This window comes from Triticum urartu, chromosome 7A (assembly GCF_056163025.1).
Source record: "Triticum urartu cultivar PI428250 chromosome 7A, HENAU_Tu73, whole genome shotgun sequence".
Taxonomy (NCBI): Eukaryota; Viridiplantae; Streptophyta; class Magnoliopsida; order Poales; family Poaceae; genus Triticum; species Triticum urartu.
The window spans coordinates 696,349,636-696,359,180 of NC_141879.1; positions in this window are offsets into that span (position 1 = coordinate 696,349,636).

Here is a 9,545-nt window from a genome sequence, read left to right on the forward strand (position 1 = left end):
TGCTGACATCCCGCACTCAGCGCTCGCGGCTAAGGTGCCTGCACCGGCAAGTTCCCTAAAAGCGTAGGGCAAAAACATACAAAGGGAGGAATCAAGTAAAGGGAATAACATTGCAATCATTACCCGGAATAGAGTTATATTACAAGGTAGCTTGTCGCGGCTCTAACAGATTGTTCTCATAACATGACCAGCAGCGACAAGAAAAGAAGAAAACGGGCGGCCTAGTCTACGCGATCGCCCTCAATCCTCTAGATCCCGCTCACCTTATCCACAATGGGTGCGACAAGGGTCTTGAGCGCCTCCAGATCAGAATCCGGCGGCAGGGTTTTGAGGACGTTGGTGAGGTTGAGGCCCGGGTTGCGGAAGGCCACCTTCACCAACACCTTTTGAAGAGCTCCCGCGCAGATCTTACGCGACTCGTCGGCCAGCTGCTTTGGGATCTTCTCCCGGAGCCGCTGGAGGGCCGTCGCCATGCCTTTGAAGAACAAGGTGAGCTTGGCGCTGGGTTGGAGGTTCTCATCAGAGGGATACCTGAGATCCTCCACCCCCAGCTGCGCCAGCTCCCTGTCGATATCTGCGGCAGCATTCACGAGACCCTCCGTCCAGTGCTCCACTTTCTCCCTAAAAGCATTCTGGGCGGCGGCAGCACTCGCCAGCAGCGCCTTGTCTCCCTTGATCTCCTCCTTCAAGGCCACCTCCTGCTCCCTGGCGCCGTCCAGCGTCTTGGTCAAAGTGGTCAGCTTCAACTCAAGATCTGCGTTGGAGTCCTTGGTGGCACTAAGCTCTTTGCCCTTCTCGGCGGGACGAACCTGCAGCTCTGAGTTGCTGTGGGCGTCCTTCTCCCGCTCACACTTGAGCGCGGAAAGCTCTTCACCACTCGCCTTGAGATCGGCCTCCAGCTGCGCCACCTTCGTCTCCAGCTCCTTCTTGGCGGCCTCGGCAACTGCGGCAGCATCCTCTGCTTGCTTAAGGGCTCCGCCGAATTTTTGCTCACGCGCGGCAAGCTCCTCCTCGTGGTTGTCGAGGTTAACTTTCCGCTGCACCAGCTCGCCCTCCTACGCAGACAGCTTCTCAGCGGCAAGTCGCTGTTGCTCTTCAACTTCGGCCTTCTCGAGGAAGAAGGCCTTCTGCTCTTTAGCGAGTTGCTCCCGCTCCTCTGCCAGGGACCGGAGAGCTTCCTGGTTGAGACCCCGGAGCTCCTCCGCGCTCTTCTTGATGTCCGCTCCCGCCTTCGCGACAAGCGCCTCGCGGGATTCCAGCTTGGCTTGCCGCGCGCGATAGAGCGACAACAGCTTCCGCAGCAGCCGCTCCTCCTCAAGCTCGCTGCTGCTGCCGCTCGGCGCATCAACTAGCGTCAGCCCAGTGGAGGCGAGCATCTCTCCATCAAAGCTCTCTCCCTCGACCGGCGCCCTGGAGCTTGACGCCCAGGGGAGGTTGATGAAGACGCCATCGCCGGCCTTCAAGTAGAGGCCTGGCTGGGCCTCTTCGAAGCCTGGCGCTGCGGCAGCGGCGGACGGGTCGGCGGTCGACGTAGCGCCTGGCGCTCCTTCGGCCTCAGGGCCGTCAGTGCGATCGCCAGACCCCTCGCCAGCTGCTGCGGCGGCAGCTTTGGCGGCCTCGTCGCCGGCGGGATCATCAGCGCCGGCTGCTTCTTCAGTGGCAGCGGCGCCGTCGGCAGCAACCTCGATCTCCATCGGCTCCGCAGCAGATGGGTCTGATGGCCGGAAAAGTGAGAAAAGTCAGGCAAATACCCAAAAAGAAGAAGAACCCAAGGGAAGCTTTAAAGAGAATATTACCTGTACTGGGTTCGGCAGTCGTAGTCTCCGCCGCCGGGGGGACGCTGGTGCTGTCCCTTGCCGGAGAACTCTCCCTTGCCGGAGGACTCTCCCTTGGCATTTCGGGGGCGGCCTCCGGGCGCTCCTGGTGGGGCTGCTCTACTCCTACACAAACCAAGAGTCAGATGTCAGCAAAGAAAGAGTATCCATGCGCGCCTAACAGCGGAAAGCGAACCATATACTTACGCTGGGGGCTGCTCTGGAGAACAGTTGCCGGGTCTGGCAAGGTTGTCTCGAACGCACCCCCTGCTGTCGCGGTGGGTTCGTCCTCGATGACAATCACCGGGACCTTGGCTCTCTTCGCTGCTCTCTGGGCCAGAGTCCTAAAAAGGAATAAGTTCAGAGTAAAGCAAATGAGATACAAGACAAAACAGCAAGAATTGAAGAACTACAAGTACAAAAAGAGAATCTTACTCTTCTTCTTCCTCGTCGGAGCTGAACGCGGAGAAGTCGAAGTCCAGCTCACGTCCGGCGCGAGGAGGCGGAGGAGTAGTTTCCCTTGGCCGCTTGGCGGGAACAGTGGCGGTGGTCTGAGACGACCCCGCTCCGACTGCCGCCGCGGCGTGAGAAGCGGCAGGAGCAGAAGCGGTGGTCCGGCTGGACCCCGCTCCAGTTGCGGCAGCAGCGTGAGGTGCTCCCGCAGCAACAGTGCTTGCCGCGGTGGAGCGTGTCGCGCGGCGCGGCGACTGTTCACTCGCCCGCCGCCCCGCTACGTCCCCGGCCTTGCGGAGACGCCTTCTTGGCGGGGATGGAGGCTCTGCTTGTGGCGAGCTGCCTGAAGATGAGGAGGAAGAGGAGTTGATCTCCAGCGAGCCGCTCGTATCCTCGGCGGGCTCGCTCGACTCGACGTCATGCCCGGCAAGCTCTTTCTCGCCGACGAGCTCCTCTCGCTCAGCACGGCTTGCCGCCTCTGCTGCCTCTGCCTCCTCCACGGTGAATCCAAATTCGCCCGCGGCTGCGGCTACCGCCGCCTCTTCCAGCCTAGTGGCGATGCGTGTCATCTCCGCATCGATGGTGTCGCGGGTGAGGCTATTCTTTTCGTCGGAGAGGACCGGCACTTCTACCAAGCCGTCAAAGAACTCCTACACGACGTCGTCTGCAGGCTCTTGCCAAGTTGGGACAATTCCATGCGAATCGCACAGCGGCATCATTGCACGGATGCGGTCGAGCGCGGAGTTGTTGCACAGCGGAACGACACCCTTCGGCAACCTGAACACTTCAGGATGTTGAGGGTCGTACTTGAACAGCTCCTGGAGCATCGCGTTAAGCTCCAGAACAGTGAAGTTGAAGTTGAGGCCCGGACGCAGCCTCATGATATCCGCCGCATTCTTGAATTCCCAGGCGGGTCTCCTCCGTTCCTGCAGGGGGGCGATGCGGCGGCGAAGAAAATCTGCGCCAACAGTGCCTATAGTGAGCCCGGCAAGCCTGAGGCGTTGGATCCGGGTGACGGCAATCCTAAGCCTATCGTCTTCCGGGGCCACGTCACTCCAATCGCTGCCGCGTGCTACTGGGGCTTGGTGCCGGGCGATAAACGGCTGCGGGTTCTCCTCGACAATCCAGCACCAGTCTGCTCTCCATTCCTCCCACTTGCCGCGGAACTCTCCCTCCAGATAAGTGTCCTTCTTGCCGGCCCTCGAGATCCAGGCGATTCCGCCGGATAAGGCTCTCCTCTCTCTACTCGGGGCATAAAGAAGTGGCGAAAAAGGGCTACATTGGGATAGACTCCAACAAAGTTTTCGCAGAGATGTGCGAAAACTGCCATGGTCAGAACAGCATTGGGGGTGAAGTCAAGGAGGCGGAACCCGTAGGTGTTCATAATATCGCAGAAAAACTCAGAGAAGGGCGGGCAGAGCCCGCAGTAGAAGAACAAGGCGAAGAAAGGATATCCGTTTGGAGCCATTTTCCAAGCGGCGGCTGGAAGTACCTTCGTGCGCGGATGCGCTCGCGTCTCCGTCGACCAGAAGAGGTAGTAATTCTCCCTCAGCTCCCTCGCGGCGAGCTTGGGGGGAAGATTGCCTGCTCCTTTCGCAACGCCGCAAGCCGCTGCGCCTCGGTCGACTTCACAACCTTCCCTTTGTCGGCTCTCGGAGCCATGGCGGAAGTGGTGGAGGAGGTCGACGGCGTTGGTGGTACTGGTGGCGATGGGGGGCGGGGCGCTGCTCTCTTTCAGCTTTGGGAAGACGAGGAAGCGGCGGAGGTTTCCAAGATTGGAGTAGCAACCGGCGAATGGGCGAACTACCCCTGTTTCCCATGCTTATAAAGAGGGAGGGGGCGGACGTTCCGCCTTTCTGAATAAAGAAACCACCCACGATCTATCCCACGATGCCGCATTCAACGCGTGCCGTTCGGGGAGGGCGCGGTGGATACGGGGAGAGATACGGCGTAACCCAGGCCGCGCGTGCCCGTGCCCTGTTTTGGGCCTGGCCCAACAGCGCTCGGCACCGTGTATGGCCCAGGCCCGGGGGCTCCTCTCGGTGTACTAGAGTAGGGGTACCCTAGTATCCCGAACTTGTGCACGGACAGTCGCAGCATCCCGTGGCAAGGCTTGCCGGGTGACCGCCAAGGTCCTCCGTGGTTCCTTTGGAGCCATTCAAGGACAAAGTATCCAAGCCAAGGAGACAAGACCCCGGCAAGAGGAGCTTGCCGGGAAGGCCAACCAAGGCATCTCAAGGAACTTGCCGCGACGCGCCACGCGTCCTGGCAAGGCCCGGTGAGCGACAAGCTCCCGGACGCGACAAGACAACGATCGCGGCAAGCCACCACTCTGTGTCCGCGCTCCAGCACATCCACCAACGTGTCGCTCTGGGACCCTTCCAGGCATACGTGGCGGGAGGCTGTGCAGCCAGCGGTGCGCGGTGGCAAGCGGCGCTGACAAGATTGCCATCGTGGTGAGCGGTGGCGTCCCTGACGGTCCCTTTTGCACTATTTAGGCGACGCAGACGGGCATTTAATGCCCTGGTCCCCTGCCGTCAGGGTTAGGTATGATACACTATAGCAGGTAGCTGTACCAACCGCAACACCTTTCCATTTTTACCCTTGTCTACGTTGCCACCTGTCGGTGACCCCTTGAGCATATAAAAGGAGGCCCATGCGCAACGTAGAGGGGGGGGGGAGGAAGAGAACACTCACGCTCAGTCTTGTTAGCTGCTGGGGTGTACTGTAGCACTCCGCGCTCCCGAGCAAGAACTCAATACAAACCACAAAGCAGGAGTAGGGTTTTACGCATCCGTGCGGCCTGAACCTGGGTAAACTGCTCGTGTGCTTCGCCTCGATCCGCTCTTCGTGCGACCCTCGCCCTCGCCGAACCGAAAGGGACTCGGTCCGCCGGTCCCATAGGTGCTCATGGATTAGAACCCCGACACAAATTGTTGAAGCCCTACTTGCGTTCTACTATGACACAAGAAAGACTGAATGGATTGGCGACAATAGCACTTGAAAACGATGTCTTGGAGAAGATAAAGTACGAAGATATGATTGAAGATTTTATTTCAAGAAATACTAGACGGATACTCCTTTTTGGTAGAACACGAGGTCCGTTCATTGCTTTGCAATCCCTTTACCTTCTAGCATTAGTGTTTAAATATGCCTAAATAAGGTAGAAATAAAGCAGACTTGAAATTATATAATAAACTGAGAGCGTTCTTTACACATATTAATTATTCCTTTATGTGAATTGTCAAAATTTTTGCCCGGGGCCCCTAATTTCTGGAGACGGCCCTGACACCCATAGTTCACATCGACATGTTACCAACACCGAAAGGGTTTACTAGAGTCAATAATCTAGTTCACATCGCTATGTGATTAACACCCAAAGAGTACTAAGTTGTGATCATGTTTTGCTTGTGAGAGAAGTTTAGTCAATGGGTCTGCCACATTCAGATCCGTAAGTATTTTGCAAATTTCTATGTCAACAATGCTCTGCACAGAGCTACTCTAGCTAATTGCTCCAACTTTCAATTTGTATCCAGATTGAGATTTAGAGTCATCTGGATCAGTGTCAAAATTTGCATCGACGTAACCCTTTACGACGAACCTTTTTGTCACTTCCATAATCGAGAAACATATCCTTATTCCACTAAGGATAATTTTGACCGCTGTCCAGTGATCTACTCCTAGATCACTATTGTACTCCCTTTCCAAAAACAGTGTAGGGTATACAGTAGATCTGGTACATAGCATGACATATTTTATAGAACGTATGGCCAAGGCATAGGGAATGACTTTCATTCTCTTTCTATCTTCTGCCGTGGTTGGGCTTTGAGTCTTACTCAGTTTCACACCTTGTAACACAAGCAAGAACTCTTTCTTTGACTGTTCCATTTTGAACTACTTCAAAATCTTGTCAAGGTATGTACTCATTGAAAAACTTATCAAGCGTCTTGATCTATCTCTATAGATCTTGTTGCTCAATATGTAAGCAGCTTCACTGAGGTCTTTCTTTGAGAAACTCCTTTCAAACACTCCTTTATGCTTTGCAGAATAATTCTACATTATCTCAGATCAACAATATGTCATTCACATATACTTATCAGAAATGTTGTAGTGCTCCCACTCACTTTCTTGTAAATACAGGCTTCACCGCAAGTCTGTATAAAACTATATGCTTTGATCAACTTTTCAAAGCATATATTCCAACTCTAAGATGCTTGCACCAGTCCATAGATGGATCGCTGGAGCTTGCATATTCTGTTAGCACCTTTAGGATTGACAAAAATTTCTTGTTGCATCATATACAACTCTTCTTTAATAAATCCATTAAGGAATGTAGTTTTGTTTATCCATTTGCTAGATTTCATAAAATGTGGCAATTGCTAACATGATACGGACAGACTTAAGCATAGATATGAGTGAGAAACTCTCATCGCAGTCAACACCTTGAACTTGTCAAAAACCTTTTGCGACAATTCTAGCTTTGTAGATAGTAACACTACTTTCAGCGTCCGTCTTCCTCTTGAAGATCCATTTAATCTCAATGGCTCGCCGATCTTTGGGCAAGTCAATCAAAGTCCATACTTTGTTCTTATACATGGATCTCATCTCAGATTCCATGGCCTCAAGCCATTTCGCGGAATCTGGGGTCATCATCGCTTCCTCATAGTTCGTAGGTTCGTCATGGTCAAGTAACATGACCTCCAGAACAGGATTATCGTACCACTCTGGTGCGGATCTCACTCTGGTTTACCTACGAGGTTCGCTAGTAACTTTATCTGAAGTTACATGATCATCATCATTAGCTTCCTCACTAATTGGTGTAGTAGTCACAGGAATAGATTTCTGTGATGAACTACTTTCCAATAAGGGAGTAGGTACAGTTACCTCATCAAGTTCTACTTTCCTCCCACTCACTTATTTCGAGGGAAACTCCTTCTCTAGGAAGGATCTATTCTCAGCAATGAATATCTTGCCTTTGGATCTGTGATAGAAGGTGTACCCAACATTTTCTTTTGGGCATCCAATGAAGACGCACTTCTCCGATTTGGGTTTGAGCTTATCAGGTTGAAACTTTTTCACATAAGCATTGCAACCTCAAACTTTAAGAAACGACAGCTTAGGTTTCTTGCCAAACCATAGTTCATACGATGTCGTCTCAACGGATTTAGATGGTGCCCTATTTAACGTGAATGTAGCTGTCTCTAATGCATAACCCCAAAACGATAGTGGTAAAACGGTAAGAGACATCATAGATCGCACCATACCTAATAAAGTACGGTTACGACGTTCAGACACACCATTACACTGTGGTGTTCCAGGTGGCATGAGTAGTGAAACTATTTCACATTGTTTTAACTGAAGGCCAAACTCGTAACTCAAATATTTTACTTCTGCGATCATATTGTAGAAAATTTTATTTTGGTATGATGATTGTCCACTTCACTCTGAAATTCTTTGAACTTTTCAAATGTTTAGGACTTGTGTTTCATCAAGTAGATATACTCATATCTGCTCAAATCATCTGTGAAGATCAGAAAATAATGATACCTGCCTCGAGCCTCAATATTCATCGGACCACATACATCAGTATGTATGATTTCCAATAAATCTGTTGCTCGCTCCATTGTTCCGGAGAACGGAGTCTTAGTCATCTTGCCCATGAGGCATGGTTCGCAAGCGTCAACTGATTCATAATCAAGTGATTCCAAAAGCCCATCAGCATGGATTTTCTTCATGCGCTTTACACCAATATGACCTAAACGGCAGTGCCACAAATAAGTTGCACTATCATTATTAACTTTGCATCTTTTGGCTTCAATATTATGAATATTTGTATCACTACGATCGAGATTCAACAAACCATTTTCATTGGGTGCATAACCATAGAAGGTTTTATTCATGTAAACAGAATAACAATTATTCTCTAACTTAAATGAATAACAGTATTGCAATAAACATGATCAAATCATATTCATGCTCAACGCAAACACCAAATAACACTTATTTAGGTTCAATACTAATCCCGAAAGTGTAGGGAGTGTACGATGATGATCATATCAATCTTGGAACCATTTCCAACACACATCATCACTTCACCCTTGACTAGTCTCTGTTCATTCTGCAACTCCCGTTTCGAGTTACTACTCTTAGCAACTGAACCAGTATCAAATACCGAGGGGTTGCTATAAACACTAGTAAAGTACACATCAATAACATGTATATCAAATATAGCATTTGTTCACTTTGCCATCCTTCTTATCCGCCAAATACTTGGGGCAGTTCCGCTTCCAGTGACCAGTCCCTTTGCAGTAGAAGCACTTAGTCTCATGCTTAGGTCCAGACTTGGGCTTCTTCACTTGAGAAGCAACTTGCTTGCTGTTCTTCTTGAAGTTGCCTTTCTTTCCCTTTGCCCTTTTCTTGAAACTAGTGGTCTTGTTAATCATCAACACTTGATGCTCTTTCTTGATTTCTACCTTCATCGATTTCATCATAATGAAAAGCTCGAGAATCGTTTTCGTCATCCCTTGCATACTATAGTTCATCACGAAGTTCTACTAACTTGGTGATTGTAACTAGAGAATTCTGTCAATCACTATTTTATCTGGAAGATTAACTCCCACTTGATTCAAGCGATTGTAGTACCCAGACAATCTGAGCACATGCTCACTGCTTGAGATATTCTCCTCCATCTTTTAGCTATAGAACTTGTTGGAGACTTCATATCTCTCAACTCGGGTATTTGCTTGAAATATTAACTTCAACTCCTGGAACATCTCATATGGTCCATGACATTCAAAATGTCTTTGAAGTCCCGATTCTAAGCTGTTTAAGCATGGTGCACTAAACTATCAAGTAGTCATCATATTGAGCTAGCCAAACGTTCATAACATCTGCATCTGCTCCTGCAATAGGTTTGTCACCTAGCGGTGCATCAATGACATAATTCTTCTGTGCAGCAATGAGGATAAACCTCAGATCATGGATCCAATCCGCATCATTGCTACTAACATCTTTCAACTTACTTTTCTCTAGGAACATATCAAAAATAAAACAGGGGAGCTAAACGCGAGCTATTGATCTACAACATAGATATGCTAATACTACCAGGACTAAGTTCATGATAAATTTAAGTTCAATTAATCATATTACTTAAGAACTCCCACTTAGATAGACATCCCTCTAATCCTCTAAGTGATCACGTGATCGATATCAACTAAACCATGTCCGATCATCACGTGAGATGGAGTAGTTTCAATGGTGAACATCACTATGTTGATC